The sequence below is a fragment of the Mustela lutreola genome, chromosome 6, assembly GCF_030435805.1.
Source record: "Mustela lutreola isolate mMusLut2 chromosome 6, mMusLut2.pri, whole genome shotgun sequence".
Lineage (NCBI taxonomy): Eukaryota > Metazoa > Chordata > Mammalia > Carnivora > Mustelidae > Mustela > Mustela lutreola.
The window spans coordinates 6,631,245-6,652,294 of record NC_081295.1 but is presented as its reverse complement, the minus strand read 5'-3'; the positions used below and the strand labels follow the sequence as shown (position 1 = coordinate 6,652,294).

Genomic DNA, 21,050 nt, shown 5'->3' with positions numbered 1-21,050 from the left:
GGGGCTCAGTGCTGATCGGGTCACGCATATCTTCCCATGTAAGTTTGCCATCATCACTGCATTTTGTTTTCGCATTAGTCCGATGAGAAGTGACCACAGCATAAAAAACAAAAACAAAACAAAACAACAACAAAAAAACAGAATTGGGGAGTGAGCTGTTTCACAAAATGAATTCGGTAAATAGCACCAGGGTGGAAATATGTTGGTTTTCTGAATAATAAAATAAAATCAGAGAGAGAGACAGAGATCAAGTCCCGGCTGAGGAAATCTTTGAATGCCTGTCCCCTGGTCCCACAGCATTGCAGGGACTACTGAGTGCCTGCTTCTGAACGAGGCAGAGAGCTTTCTCCGAGGCAAACTGGAATAAAGTGTTCATGACTTGGGGTCCAAAGTTAAATGAAAAAAAATATATAAATCTCAATGTTTATTATTTTATTCATATTTTCTAATGTTTATTAATTTATTCATATTTTCTTAGTTTACCAGTTAGGGAAACAAATTATGGCCTAATTAGTTTGTGAGATTACGATCATGCTGACATTCTGTTTTTATTTGTTTTTCAGTATAAATATTATCATCTTTATTTCAAAAAGCTTGATGACATGAAAAACAGGAAAGACAATTTAAAAATGTTTCCCTTGGAAAAATAAACAATGATTTTGACAGAGAAATGTGGTGTCCATTCATTAGTACTGCAAAGCGACTTCACCGTATTCTTGATTTTATAATATTAACCACTTCTAAGCAAATGATTTCCATGTGGTGCCAATGAGTTCTGGATAAAGATTAACAAAGAAAAGCTTTCCTCTGGAAGGTCAAAGAAAAAAAAAACCGTTCAATCAAAGTTTTCTGTTTTGATAAGTTTGTTAGAACTCCTCTTCTAGGTATTGGTGTTAGTTGAAGTCGTAGACTTAATTTTGCACTCTTACAACCATCTCCCCTTCTTCTCCATAAGTCATACCAACAAAATCACAGAAAACGAACATACGTGTTATCCGTGCACGGATGTAGAAATGTGTCTCAGAGGAGAAGGGTCTAGGATTGCTAGTAAAATGAAGATGGAGAGAAAATGAGGGATTCCTGTGCTGACAACCAGTGGAGAGCCTGGCCTGGGCCAATCCTGCGCTTGGTTATCAAGGATGGAGCAAAGGTAGCACAGAGTTCATGCCTTCCTCAAGGCGATGATGTAGGACTGGGTCTGCGAGGGAATGGACCTTCCAGGGAAGAGGGAGTGGCAAGAGGAGGGTGCAGGTAGGCTCAAGGGTAAATGACTATCTCATGTCCCTACATAAGTCTGATGGGAAGAGCAAGTGATCATTACTTTCCACTCCATTAGACATAAAGCATGATTGTGGCAGCCTGGTATGCATTCGATTAGGACTGAGATGTGATTAAGCTGATGGCAGACATTTTGCAAACCTCCCTGTGCCGGTGAGCAAGGCCGAACCACAGCGCCTGCTCCGGCCACAAGTTGAGTCTCAGGGATCCATGCGGACACCTCCCTGTGGGGAGCCTCTTCCTGGACAAAAGAGGTTTTCATCAGGAGGGCCCTGACTCGCGGAAGGGCAGGGTATTATGGGATGGAAAGGCACAGAGAGGAACTCGGCATTCATTATGAACCTACTGAGATCCAGGCACGTCTCCCCAGAAATCTCAATTCTCTCTGTGAAGTAGGAATTATCATCCTCAATTTAGTGATGAAATCATGGATTTGGAGGTGAACGCATGTCCTAAAGTGGCCCTGGTATTCAAATACAAGTCTCCCTGCCAGCAAGACCCAGCATCTTTCCCCACGAGCTACGAGGGGGAGACTTTGTAGGGGTTCTCCAAGAGTAGAGCTGCCCATTGACCTTCATCTTGGCTGACGTCTGTAAAACCTAGCTATGGCAGCAGAAAGAGACTTTAGGCAAAAAGCCAAGTCATTACTTTATAAAGAGGAAGTAAGTGACTGGGTTTATGCCCAGATTCTCCGTAAGGTTAATGTTCAAGCCCCCACGTGGAGAAAAGGCAAGGAGAGGGCAGGAAGACGGAAGGGAAAGCCAAGTGATCTAAGACAGCTGCCGTGTTTGGGTGAAAGGAATGTGCACGTGTGTGCGTCTGTGTGAGATGAAGCTGACAGAGGTGACTACCTTGGCAAAGATCCGATCTGTAAATACAATCATGACTCTACCCTTCCCATATTATGTTGCAGTGTCACTCATTATATTACTGCAGAGACATGTGCCACTGACTTGGAAGTGCTCATCACACACCCGCTGAGGGCTTTCTATGTAAAGCACTGGCAGGATAAAGATGTCTATGGAGTGAATATGCCACTTACTGAACTCATACTGTGTGCTGGACTGGGACGATTCAGGTCCCTGTCCTTTAAGTGTGCACTGCTTGGAAGGTAGAAGAAAAACCGTGGCAAGAAGAAACTGCCATGAGTTCCCACTTTTCTCTTTTAGGATTTCTGTAACAGACATGATGGAAGTTATAACCAGTGTAGATGCCGACCTGCTGAATCTCCAGAGAAATCATGGTAACGCACAAAAAGAGAATGCAATTGAAATGACACGAGGTTGGTTTTTTCCTCCTCAGGATGTTGGTTACTGAAAAAGAGTTGGAGAGAAAGAGAGAGAGACAGACAGACAGACAGACAGAGAGGGAAAAGGAGAGATGGATGGATATGGGGGGATCAGATGAAGGTGATGTGTTCACTTCTGAGTCAACTCATGAAGTGTCACGTACAAGAAGCTACATGATATGCTGTAACGCAGCCAAATATTAATTGAAACAATTAACTGCAGAAAACACGTGGGCACAACAATATTAGTAGTGCATAATCCTTTCTAGTTAAGAGGTCCTTACTGGATTACTGCAGCAAAGCTCTGGAGTTCTAATTACCTGTGGAAGTCCCACAAGGTTACTGCAAAACGTGGTAATTAGACGGTTGTAATAGAAGGTGTTAGCAGGGGATTGAGGATTTGCTCTAAGTACCGTGGTGTTTTCATGGCTATTTACTGAGCAGAGTACCAGAATTTAATGGAATTTGGTGGAACTCTCCAATGACTATTGTGAGCATGTCGTTAGGAAACACATATCTTAATGTGAATTTCCTGGTTTTTGCGGGGGTGTCGAACACAATGGTTCTTAACTAACAGACGGAAGGAAGGTGACCTGACCGAGGTGGATTATGGGGATTTATTTCTGGGACCCACGACTCTCGTCTGTGAGGGTATTTTATTCAGGTGCACCGCAGGCCTGGGAGACCAGCACTGGGCCGGGCAGAACCAGCATTAAGGAGGAGGGGCGCGGAGCTTCGCTCAGACCTCAGCTAACACTTCTGCAGACTCTCCTGAGCAACAGCACTGGGACGTCATGACAGATGTCTGTCCAAGTTTTGAAGAAGCATCTACAACCCAGGGTGCACCGAGAGAGACATTTCAGACGTTCGGTGGTGGGCACGATATACTAACTCACATGTGTTGGTGAATATAAAAACTTAGCAGTTGAGGGGCGGGGATAATGCCTTGCTTTTCTTTACTTTTTTTTTTTTTTTTTTTTTTTTTGCCAAATCTGAATCACTCCCTCACATCTCTTTGTCTACATACTACAAATGTATACGTCAAAATGAAACTTCAGACCATAAACTTTCCTCTGCTCCCAGGGCACAGGACATGAAGGTGATCTAAAGAAAATGTTGGCATAGCATCTGTATCCCTGCTTTGGTTTGTGCTCAGGAAAACAGCTCATCTTGCCACAGGGCGTGGGGGGCTGCCCTCGGCCAAGTCAGGTGCCGCCGAGCACCAGCCCGTGGAGCGGGGAGCACAGAGGCTGATACGTCCTGGTCTGGCACGGGCGGCTGTGGGGCCATTACAGAGTGCCAGTCATTAAGAGTCGCTTCTCTCCTGTGGGTTCTTTTAATGAGGCAGAAGCCAAAAAGGGGCTTCTGGGAAGGCAATGCTGCCAAGTGTGTGGAGAGCCAGATGCCACAGCTTCCTTGGAGCACCTCACCTCGAAAATCGTTCCCCTTGTGCTCCCGCTCTTGAGAGCTGAAAGCCTCCTTTCAAACATTTAAGCAGATGAGGAGGGGATAGTTAGCTGCTCTGCTCAAGTGCCTTTTAGTCCCGAGCTTAAAGTAAAAGCTCTCTGTGGCCTTCCCTGCCGAGGATGGGAAGCCTTCGTGCATGAAAAGATGAGCAGAACGAATGGGACCCATAAGCCACCGCTGAGGCAGCCGGGACACACTTGCACTAGTGGACAGGGATGGAGCGTCTGGCAAGACGGAGGGGTTGGACTCCTCACACCTGTCCAGCAGGTGACTCTCAGCCGCACGGGTTTCCGAGCGGGGAGCTGGCTGGCCGTGAGTGCACCTTGAGGATGTCTTACTGACCCAGCAGTGTCTACCTGCTCCTGCTAACGCTGCTGGACCCACCCGGAGGGGGCAGGGCTTGTTTCTCTGACAGCTGTTGAATCTGTGAAGCCAGGTGCCCTCCATCGCTGAACACCGCACAGCGACCCGCAGAGCGCCCAGGATGTACGCACGACGGATGCACATGTACTTATAAAGGCACGGCTAGCTCTACACTGCTCGTGCATGTTAAATTAGACAGCATTTAATGCTTTCAAGGAAGAAGGAAAGCACTTATCTGCAAGCTGGATTTCTAAGTAGGAGAAGTGATTCCTAGTAAATTCTTAATGCATTAACATTTTCAGTAAGTCTTCAATTCTAGCAATTGAGCTCTAACAAGGGTCCTGGGCTCTGCTGCCCTCCTTGAGATGCACCTCTTATCATCATGAGGGACAAAGGAAAAAGCAAAGACCATCCCTTCCTGGCACTCTGGAAGAGTGTACACTGGGGAGCAGCTATGTGGATTAGGGCCGCAGCTGTGGAAGGGACAGGTAAGGCCCAGCCGTTCAGATCTAGCCCCTCCTCCCCCATTCGAGTAACTCGTGTAGTTAGATCTAGAAATTCTCATCCTACTCCTTGGTTCCCTCTCCTCCACCATCACCCCCTCCTGCCCCTTCATCTCTGGCCTGCAGAAAGTGACAACTAGAATGCTTTGAAAATCAAAACAGAGATGAATTCAACTGATTTTTAAAATTTTTTTTATTTTTAAAAATTTTACACAAGATTTTATTTGAGAGAGAGAGAAAGAGCAGAGACAGGGGTGGGAACAGGCAGAGGGAGAGGGAGAAGCAGACCCCCCGCTGAGCAAGGAGCCCGATGTGGGGCTTGATCCCAGGACCCTGAGATCATGACCTGAGCCGAAAGCCGACGTTTAACTGACTGAACCACCCGGGCACCCATATCTGATTTGTTTAAAAGGCCCACTCTTTCACATATTTATTTTGAAAGCTGAATTTATATTCTTCTGTGTTTGCACTGCCTTTGATACCATAGCTAATTCTTTTTTGTAAATACAGGGATAGTTTGGTTAAAGCAATATAATTTGACTGACATATTCTAAATTAGTGGGATATTAATAAAAATAGTATGAGTGTAAGTTATACACATATATATTTAGTTAGGACAAGATTGTTTGGCCTTCTGACTTGTAAGGCCTGGAAGCCCATTCTTTTTCCTTATTACCCGAACATGTTGATAGTTTTTACATCTTGGCAAAATATGGGCTGTAATTTAATTGACTTAGCAACACTACCAAGAAACACATTGATTCCCCGGGGAAATTTCTCTTCATGCTTTCTATTCGAACTTCTAATTGACTTCTATTTCTGAATAATTGTTGAAACTAATAAGTTGGAAGGCCTGGTGATTTCAAACAGCTATAAATGAGGCATCAAGGCCTTTTTTTTTTTTTTTTTTTTTTTAACCTCCCTGCCAAATCCATAAGTGAGTTAATATTTTAAAAGTCAGTATGGAAAATTCTGTCCTTTGAACTGATTGAATGGGTGAGTCAATAAGTCTGGTTGGACCATCCTAATGCAAGAAGATTAAGATTTAGGTACACCAGATATATAATTATGGTACAGGTGGTCACTCAAAAGGGGATACAATTGTGTTTCACCGGCCAGAGAAACAGGGATATGGGAAAGAGTGAAAAGGTACAAAATTCAGACAACCTTTTACTTCAAACTGCTGCTCTTTGGTTAGGCACATTTGGTTTAACGTTAATCATGGATCTCCCTAAACACCATAAACATTATTTTTCATTTCACTGTGATGAGCTACCGATATCACAAATAGTACATATTGGTGAAATGTATAAAAAGAGAAAGGTTCAAGAGAACCAATTTGCAAAATGCAAAACATGTCGTTTTAAGATAAATGTCATTCACGGAGGTCTCTTTTCATGCTCAAATTGAAAAATTCTCCTGTTCTTGGTGAACACCTACAAGGACAAGATGAGTAAATCTCCCTTTAGGTAAGACCTCTTCTCTGTTTGATTTCCTCCATGGGGAGAGACAGAAATGAGGCTCTCCTCACTCTTCAGATCAGTCGTAATTCTATTAGCCAGCTGAATACTCGGGTACACTCAGTGCCTATCAAATATTAAAGCCTTCCCATTTTTGAAATTCAAATAATAGCTTGGTTTGTTATCTAGCACTAAATCTGTACTACATTACAAATTTATGATTACCTGTAAATTTCATGCGGATATTTAAGTTCTAAGATATGTGGATGCTTTTAAAAGTGTGTGAGAACATAAACCAAATTACACGTTCTAAAATAAGTTAAGAATTATGGCAGCCCAAGTCTTAAAGTCCAGATTATGATATTTATTTGTATTAAATAATCCGACTGATATTTATTGTGCCCCCACTGTGTGCCCACAGATACTGACCAGCACTGAGAGCTCAACTGTGGCCAAGATGACACAGTTCTGCCCTTTTAAGAGGTGACATCAAATAAACTAAGTAATGAATAAATAATTACAAATTATCACAAGGAGCTTACAGCAGAGTGAAGAGGAAACTGTGGCCAGGTGCCTGGCTTATTGGATACGTGGTTTCAGGGAGACTTTTGAAGCTGAGCGTGAGAAGGAGGTATGCACACTGCAGGGCCGGGGCGCAGGGGTGCGTGGGTGGGTAGGAGCTGGGTGGGAAGAACACGGGCAAAGCCCCTGAACTGGAGCATCTCTTAGCTTTCTTGAGGATTAGTGGCTCGAAGACAGAAGCATCTGTCTTCGGCTCAGGTCATGATCCCAGGGGCCTGGGATCAAGCCCTGAGTTGGGAGTGGGGAGGCTGCTTCTCCCTTTCTCTCTTCCCTGCCTCTCCCCCTGCTCATGCTTTCTCTCTCTCTCTTTCTCAAATAAATAAATAAAATCTAAAAAAAAAAAAAAAAAAAAAAAAAAAGGGAGGGGGGCCACTTTGACTACGGAAGGGCAAGTAAGGAGAAAAGAGATAGGAAAGGAAGGTTCAGGTCTTTCTAGAACGTTATGAAGAATCTGCACGTTTCTCCTGAATGAAACAGGGAGCGCTAGGGACAGGGATACGACAGAATTCACATCCGCGCTCACCCGCGGCAACTGGGCCGTCAGGGGTCTGAGCGAGACGTGGAGAAAGGGTCAGAGTATTACCGTAGGTGAAGGAACAGCTGCCAGAGCCTTGGACTAGGAGGGCGGCCCGGGAGCGGAGGGAAGGCAGCGGTGGAGATGCTCTGGGGGTGGGAATCAACCCGGAGTGCGGCAGGTCCTCAGGGGCCCCGGAAAGGGAGGGAGAGGCATGGCGCTGAGGTTTCTGGCGGGCACGGCTGGGGGAGCTCCTGGGGAGTCCCTGGGGGAGCGTCAGAGGGGCCGCGGCCTGACGGGTCCACGTGGGCGCGGGTGCGCTGGGAGCAGGACCGATTCTGAGAGCAGCGAAGTCTGAGATGCTGTGGGTGCCCTGGGGAACCTGAGCGGTTCTCGAGGGGCCCGCTGGATCCGAAATCCGCAGTTCCGAGGGAGTTCCAGGCTGAGAGTCATGGGAGTCATAGGAGTCATGGGCACGCAAAGGCATTTAAGGTGCCACGGATGGGTTCTCCGGAGACTGGTCATCGGGCAGAGGAAGGAGACGCCATCAAGGGAGAAAAAGCACGAGAAGCACCCAGGGCTGCTCGTGAAATAGGGCTGCTTTACTTGATTTAGCAGAGTATTCCAGGGGAAGGGAGGCCCAGAAGCCAGACTGGGGTAAAGAAGAAACGGGAGGCAAAGAAACGCAAGCGGCACCTGGACCCCAGGCACGGGAAGGGGTGCTGGGCGGGGCCTGAAGCCACGCGCCAGGGAGCGGAGGGCCAGGAGCGGGTCGTGGCGGACCTTCCGTCCTGGGCTCTTTGGTGTTGGTTTATTTACTGCGCGCGGAGGAAGGAGAGCAGGACTCCGCCCGGGAAGGAGAGTCCGGAGAGGAGAGAGCCGGTGACTAAAAATGCAGAGCCCAGAGGTGGGCAAAGGCGGGCGCGCTCGGGGCCCCGGGGAAGGGCTGGCTTCGACTCGAGCAGGAACAGTTCTTTCCAGGCAACAGGAGGGAAGTGGCCCCAAGCGGAGACCACCGTCTAGCGGGCTGTAGATCTGGTTGTGAGGCAGTAAGAAAGCTCCCTTTCAGCGGCTTCTGGTTTTACCCGAGAGGGCAGGGATGTATGCAGTGTGGTCATCTGGTAAGGGGGGCGCAGGATGACCAGAGACAGGAGGGCAGAGATCAAGGTATGAAGGTCACAGAGGAGCCCGGGACACGGGGGCCACTGGAGAAGAGCGGTGGGACCGCCAGGCGCCACCCAGTGCTCGTGGGACAAGGAATTTCAAGTAGCCGGATGTGTCTGGATGCGGAGTAAGCCCAGCTCTGCCCGGCGGTCTGGGCTCTGTTCCAGGGACAGTGCAGGGAGGGGTTCGTGTCCAGTCAGACCGCTCCCCGGGAGGGAAGGCAGAGTTTGGGGAGGAGAAACTTCTGTGACTGAGCAGGACTGACCTGAGGACCCAGTGTCGGAGGGAAAGGAGATGGCTAAGAGCAATGGTGATGACCCTCAGAGGAGTTGGGGCTGAAGAGGGTCCTAGAAGGGGAAACAGTGGGCTTAATTAAAGGACCTGCTTTATCTCTGGGCCTGTGGTCTGGGGAGAGGGAGGGAGAAAGCGCTGCCCTTGAGAGGGCAGAGGGGGAGGGGTGTCCTTGGCAGACGGAGAGACTGGAGTGTGCCCGAGAGCTCCAGAGTCCAGCAGTGCCCTCCGGTCACGAGGCCGCAGTGGCCGTAGGTGCTGGTGACCCGCCCAGATTCCTTTCCTTTCCTTTCAGCTCTTCTCACCTTTGGCGCAAAGATGACAAATACCGCGCTAAAGAATTTCAGAACGTTCCTTATATCCGGTTCACCTAGTAGAGACTCAAATTCTTGTTTGAAATAACATTACAACTCTCTGGACATTCGATCTCGATGTTTAGTTTCTCCGATGTGTCACAGATTCTTTTAATGAGAATCTTCACAAAAGAATGGACCAGTCACCCTGACACAATGTTGAGAATTGTCTCGCCTTCTCGGGTTCTGACTTGGGAACGCGGCCCTGAGGGAGAAAGGTCACCAGGGTATCCCTGCCAATACAGTTAACAGGGAACATTCTTTCTTGTTTTCTTTTGGGTGGGGATCAGGTAATGAAGTCCCAAATAGGTAAGTATTTTATTGATCACTTTCCCTGGCCAAAATGTTTGTTTGTTTGCTCAGTGATAGCACCAAACACTACCAGGGTAGGAGGATTTTCTCTCAAGAGCCCGGGGATACAGTGGCCACAGGAGTGTCCACTTTCTCGTCACTGCGGCACTTCCATGGTGGGAGGACTTTATCTGATTTGGATCATGTAAGCCCTCTGCAAATACGCTTATGAGCAACACTTTCTTTTCAAATACTGCACTGGGTGACGCGAGCAGGACTCCTCTAAAGGAGAAGGGACCGAGGCAGAAAAGATCGCGAGGGGGAAAAAAAAAAGAAAGAAAAGAAAAGCTTTCACTCTCTCTGTCATTCTTCCTGGTGACCTTTCATGTGACAGTAATTATCATCACCCTCAGGGAGAGCGGAAGTTGCCCCACTGGAAAGACCGGAGAACCATCCCACAAAAGACTGGGCGAGAGAAGGGAAGGTCTACGCACCTGTACCCCCAGGATGAGAACAAGTCTAGATTACACTCCTGACATTCCTAGAGAGTGAGCTACCGGCAGTATTTTTATTTAACGTGTACTAAAGTAGTGCCTCATCTGGGGCAAGCAATATTTAAGTGGCTCCTACTATTATGATAATAATCAAAGTGTTTTATTGCTTTCATTATATGAAACTCATTGCAAAAACAGACACTAGACAAACACTACTCGTAACAATTCAGAGTGAAGCCCCTGGAACTAAAACAGTATTTCTGTTATTTGGAATTTCATCATTTAACGTTCTGTTAATCAGGATTTAAGGGTATTGCTGGCTATCTTCACGGTGACCAGTTCGCAGAAAATAGGTCATAAAGCAGGTGAATGGGAACCAGACTTTCTCCCCCGAGGCCACCAGAACTGGAGATATTGCCCTCTGTTGCCAATAGGTGGTGGCCGTGTGTTATCGTTCGACAAAATGCTGAGGCCACTAGGATGAGAGCCTCGGGAACGGACTCATCAGCAGCTGAAAATGAATCATCAGCTGGGATGAGACTGATAAATGGAGGAATCAAAGGGATAAACAACAATGAGACTGATTAAAGGCAAAGTGGCTGAAGAGCTAATGGCTTTTACTCAGAAATCATAGTTCATGCAAATTAGTTAAACTAAACATTCCATTAAAGAAAACTTCCTGTCAGCTTTTAACTTCTATTGCTTACTGTTGTCCAAATTATTCTTTCTTTAGGAATCCTCTTCCTATGTAGACCAAACAGCTGCTTTTCCTCCCTTTCTCTCTCTCTCTCTTTCTTTCTTTCTTTCGTGTCTTTCCTTTCTTTCCTAACTGAACTGCCTGGCTCCCGTGGGAGCCTGCGGTTAGTTTACTACTGGGCTAGCGACTGTCCCGGCCTCCTCACTGTAGACGTGGGAGCCAGAGGACAACAACAGAAAGCAAGAACAGCCGAGACAACTTTGAAAAGGAAGGATGAAGTTCAGGGATCATGACTTCCAGAGTTCCACACAATTATAAAGCGACAGTAATCGAGATTGTATGCAGCTGGCATACAGAAAGATAGCTCGATGAGACAAGACAGAGAGAATAAAAATGCATCCTCCTCATGTATATGGCCAACTGAATTTCAGCAAAGGTGCAAAGTTAATGCAGCGGGGAAAGGGTACTCTCTCCTATGAATGGTGCTTGGACAACTGGATATCCACATGAAAAAATGAACTTAAATTCAGACCTGGCCCCATACCCCAAAGATAACTCAAGATAGATCAGAGACATAAATCTAAAACATTACACAAAGCTTCTAGAAGAGAACACGAGAAAACCTTTGTGATTTCTTAGATGTGACACATGAAGCACGATCCATAAAAAAATGAATTAATAAATTGGACTTCATTAAAATTAAGAACCTTTGTTCTTTGAAAGCCATTGTTAAGAAAATGAAATGCTAAACCACGGACAGGGCAGGAACAAGATTTGCAAATTATTTATCTGATAATATACTGGTACTTAGAATATATAAATTAATCATATTATGTATTATTATACTAAATTTTTATAATATGAAAGCAACCCCATTTTTAAAAATGGCAAGGATTTGGACAGCTGCTTCACCAAAGAAAATTAAAGAATGGCAAAAAATGCTTAATATTATTAGTCATCGAGGAAATGGAACATAGGACCACAATAAACTACCACTACCCATTTAATCGAATGAGGAAATTTAAAAGACTAATTATATCAAATGTTGGAGAGGATGTGGGGCAACTACGACTCTCACACATTCTGGATGTGAACTTAAAACGGTGTAAGATCCTTGGTAAATAGTTTGGCAGCTTCTTAAAAAGAAAGTCCTAAAATACAATCTGGTCGTTCCACTTCTAGGTATTTATCCGAGAAAAAATAAATATGTACATACAAAGACTCACATAAAATTTCACAGCAGCTTGGTTTGTAATAACCAGAAACTGGAATCAACCCAAATGTTCAACAGAAGAATGGATAAGCAAATTGTAGCTATATGCGCATAATAGCATATAAGTCAACAATTAAAAGGAATGGACTTTTGATATACATACATGACAATGATAAATCTCAAAAATAATTTTGCTGTATGAAACAAATCATACAAAAAGAGTACGTACTGTATGTAGCATTTACACACAAATCTAGAAAATACAGAGGAAATGGAAACAGATCTGCCATTGCTTGGGGAATAGGGGTAGGGCAGAGAGGTGGGTGAGGGGTTGATTAGCATGTTCCTTATATTGACTGTGATGATTTCAGTGACATATACACATATAAAACTTAACAAATGGCACATTTTAAACATGTGCCTCTTTTATGTCAATAAAACTGTTAAAAACAATAGAATTCCTCATTAACCATCTAATTAACTCAGGCGCACTTAGAGAAGAAGCCTTCCAATTAGAGATCAGGAAGCCAAAGCCCAGAGAAGCGGAGTGACTTGTCTGAGGTCACACAGCCAGAAGAGATGGAATTCAGCCTCAGATCTGCGTACAAAACCAGTCTTGTCCCCACTCTGCCACAGACACTTTACCTTTCTGTGCCTCGGTTTTCTTACCTACAAAGTATCCAAAACAGAGGATCATAGGGGAAGAGAGGAAAAAATAAAACAAGATGAAATCAGAGAGGAAGACAAGCCATAGGAGACTCAGTCACAGGAAACAAACTGATGGTTGCTGGAGGGGAGGGGCTGGGGCTGGGGCTGGGGTAATTGGGGGATGGTTATGAACGAGGCCACATGATATAATGAGCACTGGGTGTTACATAAGACTGATGAGTCACTGACCTCTACCTCTGAAACCAATAATACATTATATGTTAATTAACTGAATTTAAATTAAAAACAAAAAACAAGCAAAAAACCCCAAAGTATCCAGGCCTTTCAAACAATCTCTAGGGTTGCTATCAGCTCTGAAGCTCCAGGAGTCTCTGCGAAGCAAACTGGTTTCATGCACAACGTCATTCATTTCAGAAGACCCCAGATTTCCTTCAACGCGTACGACGAGGAAAACAGACATGTCCCAGTTCAAGGCACATCTGCGCTTCTTCCATCAGTAACTGAAGCTAAATTCCCTCTGGCATGTTCTTCATTGTGAAGGACGGAGAGCACTTCTGTGACCCTCCATTAGAATGCGTTTGGTTGGAAAGCTTGGCCATTATAGTAAATATAAAGGTGAAGTTCTGAATGCTTCAGAATGCACTAAAAAGCCATTAAAAATGAGAGACTAGTGGGACAACTGTGTCTCATCTTCACTCCTAATAACCAGGACCATGTGTCGTCAGTAGTCTTTGAGATGCCAACCATTCCAAGAAAGCTCAGTACCAATATGGATCCTTATCACCCACCAGATTAGGTAGCATCCATTCCTTACTTCTTTTATTCTATATACTTTTTATGCCATGAATATATATCACATTTCAGTTATCTTTTCCATTCACTGACTCAAACATATTGAACTTATTGCTAGGTCCCTGTATACTTGTCCATTGTTTGGTTTATATAACCTTATTTCTTTAAAATGGGTTGCACAGCCAATGGTCCCAACATTTCAGACTACATATTGCACCTTTCCAGTGTGTTTTGGGGTTCCCTGGATATAGAAAATATATACCAAATCATAAAACTGGGCTCAGCTTCTTCAGGTGTGACGAATTAGTTGACGTAGCTAATAGTTCACTAACAAAAAAGAAGCTTTGTTGAAGGATATTGTGTACTTTCAGTGAGCAAGGCATAAACGTAGCTAATTGAAACACAAATCATGTTTGTCAATCAAATGGCCTTTTTGTCTTGTCTTGAAATATACCCTTTTAACACACAGCTCATTCTTCAAAAAAAAAAAAAAATCCTGTGGTCATAATGTCAATTGCTAACTTTATTTTCTATTTACATCATTCACTTATGAATACCCTTTTCTTCGATTTAATTAGTTAGTGTCACTCACACTTTAATTGGTAACAGTGGAAGACTGAGCTGAATTTGAAAATGATGCCACCATGTCAGCACAAGCCATATCAATCCTGCAAGTGCCCCCGGGAGCCAAAGCACAGTTAAATACCACCTATACATATATATGTGGCCTGGAATTGGATTTTGTATTTTTAGTTTAATAAAAATGACATACGAACTAGAGAAATACCTTTGAAGAGGAGAAAGATTCATTTTTTTTTCCTCCCTCAATTTCAGTTCTAGTACTGGAAGGATCAAAATTCAATGCAAAATAAAAGCTAAGTTCAAGCATAAGGCCTCTGAGAGCATAAATCATCAGATACTGTTATTTTTCCTAATGTTTGTGGGTTTTCAGCCTCTACCTACACGTATCCAAACCATTATGGAGGACATGATTGAGTCAAGTGTTCACTGATGCAGTAAGTATTTCAATACAGTACAAATTCTTTGACACAAAAAACAAAGTGCTTTTCTCTGTGTCATGCTTTTAGTATTCAGCAGTAATTTCAGCGGGACAGAGTCCCTTAAAACTGAGGCCCAATTCTACCAAGAGAATTTAATGGCTTAAAGAGATAGTATGGAGAATTACTCAAAATTAATGTCCTAGTCACAGGATATTACAGCCATTTTAATTAAGAACAACAACATGATAAACTATTATGTTGCAACAAAATATAGTAGGTATTTGCCTATAATAAGTAAATTATTTAATGTCATAGTTTTGTGTGTGCCTATTTCCAAATAAGACTGGAAACTCCTTCAAAGAGGAAACCGTGTCTTCTGGCTGTTGCATTTCTATTATGAGGCCTGGCACTGAGCTCAGGAATAACCCAATCCACGGAGGGATGGAGGGATGGATTTGTTCCAGTCTAGCACAATTGTTAACGGGAGGCTTTGCAAAATGTTCACATGTCAAGAGGCAATCATATTTATCAGATGTAAATTCAGCAATTTCTGAATGTTGGTACTACCACGATATATAAGGGGACCCAAGAATAAAACAGATTAGAAGACTAACTTTATAAAAATACAGAATTTTAGGGGTGGCCTGGGTGGCTCAGTCAATTCAGCATCTGATTCTTGGTTGGGACTCAGGTCACGATCTCATGGTTGTGGTGCTGAGTTCCACCTTGGGCTGTGCTCAGTGTGAAGTCTGTGTCGGATTCTCTCTCCCTCTCCCTCTCATTCACTCTCTCTCTCTTTCAAATAAATACATAAATAAATAAACGAATCTTTAAAAGAATAAAAATAAAAGTACAGAATTTTAGCCTGGCAGAACCATCAGCAACTGAGCAGCCCAATCTCCTGAGAGCAAGAAAGCCATTTTGGATGGGGAAGGAAGCAGTCCAAGCTCACACAGAAAGCAAGAAGCAGGGCTACAACCAGAAGTCAGAGTACTAACTTTGGTCCAAAGTTTATATGACCTCAGCAATTCAGCGGGTGCCCATGTATGAAGTGGCTTTTTCTGGTGAGGTTGCCACTGAGCTATGGGGAATCCAGAGAAAGAACCAGATTTGAAGGGTGTCTTCCACCCTAAATTAAATTAAATCCAATTTAATCTGGATTTACCGAGAATGATTTACATCAGGTAAGGCAATCATAGGCAATGGTTTCTGGAGGGGAACAGGAGAGGAGACTCTTGAAGACAGAACACTAGACCTGGGGAGATCTAGCCGGGGGGAGGACATTGAGGTCTCACAAGTCACAGAGGGGATGCGGCCAGGCAATCTAGGCCAAGGGACCCAGAGGGGAACGGAACTTCTGTATGTGAGGATCCACATGCAAAACCACAGGGTGCTCCGAGTTAACAGGAGAGAAATTCAGTCTGCCAAGGAGGACACCGAGGTGGATGTGATACTAAATTTCAGAAGCAAGATGAAAAGGCACGGGAGGCTTAGCCAGAGCACTGATGTGACGGGTGAAAATAGAATCCTGATTAGTGTAAACACAGGGAGCCAATGGGCAGCTGCGGGAAGACCTTGAGGTTCCTACAGAATTCAGGGATGAACTAAGTGAGGCATGCATGTTGAGAGCTACAAACTAGAATGGAAGCAAACAAAAAAGACAAAAGCCCCAGAAACAGGACAAAGAAAGACCCAAAGGGTGTCGGTTTGGGTCTTTTAATTTGCAAGTTACTTTCAAGCTATTAATGAGAAAATTTCAGACTATCTGATGTCATGCTGTGTGACAGAAATTTCTGTGATGATGAAAATGCTCTACCATCTGCCCTAGTGTGGCAGCTGTTAGATATGTTTAAATCATTTTATGATCATTGGAAACTGAGTTTTAATCTTCTACCATTTTAATTGCTGTAAATTTTAAATAAGCACGTATGATTAGTGGCTACAGGTTAGTTACACGATGCAGATAAAGTATCCAATCACTATGGAGCCATGACATCAATGCCTGAAGAAAAGGAACAAAATTCTATGAAGACTATGTTCTCTGTTATCCTTCCGTTGTATATCTGCTATGTTCTAGACCAAGACTGTTCTCAACCCTTTTGGCACCTAGAAATTCTATTACTATTTTCAAATGGAATTCTTTATCTATCCATCTTCTAGAAAGGATTTGAGATATTAGAGAAATACAGACAACTACAATAGGATTAACCGAAGACATGGGAGAGAACACTAATTTTAGGAGAGTGCAAAAGACTCCTGAGGACACAGATTTAGGACAGCACGCAAAAATACACTACCATAGAACGTTACAGTTGCTGGAGCTATACGTTCGAAGCTCTGATCTTTCCGGGGTCAGAACAGAGGAAACATCATGATCTCCAACAGTGATGTTTCATGTGGCATCAGAACTGTATGTGTAATTCAGGAGAATCAACGCTTTTCCCTCGACTAAAGTCCAAATATCTTTGTATCAAGTGAGTCATTTGACCAAGGCATATGACTTTAAGCTTTTCGTTTATGAGCCAAGAGTTGTATTTGTGGCTCCAGGAGTTGGGGAAACAGAGGAAACTCGTTTATAGGAAGGGTGGAAGGAAGCAGACAGGTACAGATATACAGAGACATGAGTCTTTATCACGCGGATCCCTGGGCAACAGGAGACACCCCACCCTTAATAATGAACTCCTCCTCTCTTATGGTTTGGTTGCCGTCAATCACAAGAGTCTTAGTGTAAAGAGAAGTTTCTTCCATGAGTTGACACTGAGCTAGTGGGCAAAATCCTCCAAGGCAGACCTAGAAGACATTCTGGGTTTGTTTCTTGTACTGTGCTTCTGTGGGATCTGAGAGGCATAAGGCTACTGCAAACTCGGCTGGAGTGATGCACAGAATCCCACTTCCCTAGCACTCGCCCTGCCTGCCTTTTTCCACACCAAGTGAAAAGCAAAACCTTTCCCACACCGAACTGAATAAAAAATAATTTTCTGTTTACTTTTAATTCTGTGATCCCTTTTTGTGAGTATTTGCTAGTTACAATGTGGAGATCACTTTGCAACCAATAAATACAGCGTCATTCACCACAGATGAATCTTAATAAAAGTACTAAAACGTTCTCTTTGTTCTCCACACGGGCGTTATTGGGATTCTCGCCCATCTTGTCGTGAAGGTAGAACCCTAAGCAATATCTTTCGACACCTCCTTCTTGCCTTTCTTCCTACAGTGAGGTCCGTCACCGCCTCCGGTCACACAGGACTTGTACAGGACTCTGGAGTCGGTCCAGTTCTTTCTGGGTCCACGGCGCGGGCACCAGGGCCACTGAGGCAAGCGGACACTGAGTCCGGGCTGCAGCGCTCTCTACCCACCCTTCCCTGGCCTTCCCCCGCCTCCTTGTGTCTTTGCAATTGCCTTCCTTTCTCCCGTGGAAGTGATTAAATACAAACCCGATTCTGCCACTTCTCCTATTGAAAGCTTTGAGAGTTTCCATTTCTTCTGAGGGCAGGGGATTGAGAGAGCCCCAAGTCTTCACTGACTGCAGGCTCAGGAGCGGGCTGCTGCGGCCCCGCCCACCCTTCTGGGCTCTTCTCACTGACCCAGCCACCCTGGTCTGCTTTCTGCTCCTCAAGCCTGCTTTCCTCCCTCCTGTCTCCAGGTTTGGTTTTGGGATGTTCCCTCTGTCAGGGCCCTTCTCCCTACCCTGCTCTAACTTCCTGCATTTCTTCCACCCCTATCGAAATCAGGAATTACACAGCTGCTTGTTCGATGGATGTCTGTACCCCCCAGCGAACTGGGAGCTCCACGTGGGGGGCAAGGCTGAGCTCTTCTGTCAACTGTTGTTCCTCCCTTTGACTCGCACAGAGCCTAGAAAGTGGAAAATATGACTACAATGGCCATGATAATAAGATCTGCTTTATCTCATATTCTGAGGGCAAACTTTATAAAACAGAGAGCCCTGATGTCTGTTTTTACTCAGGTGATACAAATGATATCAGTAAGAGGCAGCAGTTCAATATACTTCCCCAACATGGCACCAAGAATAATTTTTAATGACAATGAAAGTCCATTTCCAAGTTAGGGGAAATATTTTAAACTATTTGGACAATTTCTTGAAGATTACAGTAATTAAACTATCCATTTCTACATGAAATAAAAACAGTAGGTTTAATAGGGTATTTTATGTAATATGAATAATTAATATTTAAAATAGAAATATATCTCCTTACAATGTAGTTAGAGTCTCATAAAGAAAATGTATTCTTAAAACAATAGCTAAATGTTCTCAATTCAAGGTACTTTGAATTCATCCCCCAGGGCATAACTCTGTAGTCTGTTCTAGAATATTATGTCCAACATTCTGAAACACATACTTTATTGGCATCTGAAAAGCAACTGCAAATGTTTCTCTCACATTCAAAGTCCTTTTAAAAAAAGACTCCATCGCTAAGCTGTCACAAATGTGCCTCCCACCACCTCACTGGTTTCCTTCACAAACACACAATTCACAATTATAAGCAATTTTGTAAAATGCATGCTATTTTCCCGGGAGAATGTCTTAGAGTGGTTAAATATGTGATTGGGTAATTTTCTGAAATGCTTATTATTTACCTGAGTCTCATTTCAGTCTCTCTGGTAAACAGAATATTTCTGCTAGCAGTTATCATTCCCCCAAAAGCTTCCAAAATTGTCAGTGATCCTCTAACTCCCCCAGACACATCTTAGGACCTGGGGTGTAGCTATGGAAAAGAGCTTCCTGTGCCAGCCGCCTTCTTGAAACGACAAGGTGGGCTTCCTTTTCCCAGAACGGGGGGTGGGGGGGGGGTGTCCTGGATTTTAGGCACAGTGGAAAATGAGTAATAGGACTTTTAAACTTCTTCATGGCTTAGATTGTATCTTAGATGGCTGCAAATCTCATTATCAACTTTACAGCTGTTTTCCTACCTTGATTTATTGTTATTTTTGGATCAGAAAGAAGAATGGCAAAATCACAGCCTAGAGGTTTGCTTTGGAAAATAAAGTTTGAATTTAGCCGTTGTTGATTTATATGCAGTGTGCTACACTGCACATGTACGTACAGTTACGGATACTTTATAGGTAATTACCCCTTCTATTGATATGAGACAGCTGTGCACAGCCTAGAATAATACCCAGTTTTGGAAACAGTACCTTCTAAAGTGGTCTATTAGGTAAATAAATTCTGATGGTGGGGATAGTATTTCATCCAACAAGAGATCTTCCTCCCTCTGAACCAACATCTTTTACTACTTGCCTAGTTATGTGTGAACAATAAAAGCTCACCAAGACCAGATTTAACTAAAGTGAGTAGCAGAAAGTAAACAGTCTCTAACTGAAATGAGTTCACATTAAAATACAGAGACAGAAATCCAAAGGAAAAAATGGATTGAGTGGTTTTGGAGTTGGAAGTGCCCTAAATCTTTTACTTTTGGGTCCTACTAACAAGACTCCATAACACAGTACTTCAATCGTAACAACCTCAGGGTTTCCCTCTATGTCAATGATATAGGGCAATCAAAGTTGGGTCTTCGCCATTTTTAATTATGTAATTTTAATTCACATTAGAAAGCATGTAGTTCTTTCATTTTATTCTTCAAAATTACACATATAAAGAAAACTAAACCGTCTCTGCTATGACTTGAAGTCCAAACAGACCCTTCATTTTGCCTGGTAAATATTGAAATAGGACCCTCAGTTAATGTAACAGGCACAATCTGTGGCTACGTCACTGTCCACGTATTTCTTTCTACATAAAATAAGCCTCAGTATGCCACATGGACAACGCCTCCCATGGTTCCATGCAACACAGTTTGAAAACCACTGATCTAAAGACACCCCACAGAGCCTGCGATGTTAGTGTACCTTGCATATCCATTAGCTGGTACATGCTCGCTTCACTGTGGTTTCTGTGCCTTATTTATTTATTTATTTATTTATTTATTCTGAGTCTGTTAAAGTTCATGGAAATAATTAGCAACTCTTGGTTCAGGGGCCAACAGTCAAGGATCATAGTGTTTTTTGAGGCAGTGAGGTTCTGGACATGAAATTAATTACATGAATAAAAAGTGGACAGGAAAAATTAGTTTTGGAGTCAGGCGGACCCACCTTTCACTTCAGCTTCTAGGAGCCTTAGCTTTCTCCCTTGCAAGCTGGTGTTATTAACATTGACCACACAGACTCATTCTGAAACTTAAAAAAGGTAACATATGCAAGAGGCTTGCCCAGTATCCAGGAGCTATGAAGTGATTTGACCAAATTAGCTAGGTGTTTGGTTAGTGGCAGAGTCAGGACAAGCCTCACAACTTCTAGTTCAACACTATCTCTACAACAGCCATCTAGTGTTCTAGAGAAACAAACATAAGTTAACTTACGAATGCCACTTATTGTAGGCCCCGAAGAGTGAACTGCAAACAAACTGTGACCATTTCCCTTATAAGAATCAAAATGGCAGAAACCATCACAGCCAAAGCTGTCAACAGTCAACTAGTGCATTTTTTTTTTAAAGATTTTATTTATTTACTTGACAGACAGAGATTACAAGCAGGCAGTGAGGCAGTCAGAGAGAGGAGGAAGCAGGCTCCCTGCTGAGCAGAGAGCCCGATGTGGGGCTCGATCCCAGGACCTTAG

At 43.7% G+C, this 21,050-nt stretch overlaps 1 protein-coding gene across 6 annotated transcripts in view; it reads right to left on the bottom strand.

The window, feature by feature from the left end:
* PRKN (parkin RBR E3 ubiquitin protein ligase) overlaps positions 1 to 21,050 on the bottom strand; it is a 1,292,545-nt gene that overhangs the window by 365,285 nt on the left and 906,210 nt on the right. The window lies entirely within an intron of this gene.